Here is a 421-nt window from a genome sequence, read left to right on the forward strand (position 1 = left end):
CATGCAGGTTTCTGACTACCACTGTTAACAGAAGCCTCTTCCTCAAATTCCATAGCCCTCCAAAAATTGATTCATTGTCCTTCATTCATTCATTTTGGATATGTACAAGGAGCAGCAATGAGGAGAGGGATATTTGCTTCTCTTTAGTCTGCTGATGGAAGCAGGGAATGCACCATGCTGGACCCTGGCTGATATTAGCCTTTTTAGGTCTTGCTTATACATTTGGGTTTCAAAAATTAGCATGTACTATTGTAGCTTGGCTCAGCCTTGATGGTCATCTGACCTTTGCACACTGAGTGAAACAGCAGTCTTTGTAATATACTGTGCTGGTTATCCTGTGATGGTGAATTTAGATTGAAATATATTTGTTGGAAAAACTTACTAGCCTTCCATTAAACAATAATTTAGAAACCATGACAAG

The sequence above is a fragment of the Sceloporus occidentalis genome, unplaced genomic scaffold (assembly GCF_023333645.1).
Source record: "Sceloporus occidentalis isolate IW3139 unplaced genomic scaffold, rSceOcc1.0.p SCAF_6, whole genome shotgun sequence".
In the NCBI taxonomy this organism is placed as follows: Eukaryota; Metazoa; Chordata; class Lepidosauria; order Squamata; family Phrynosomatidae; genus Sceloporus; species Sceloporus occidentalis.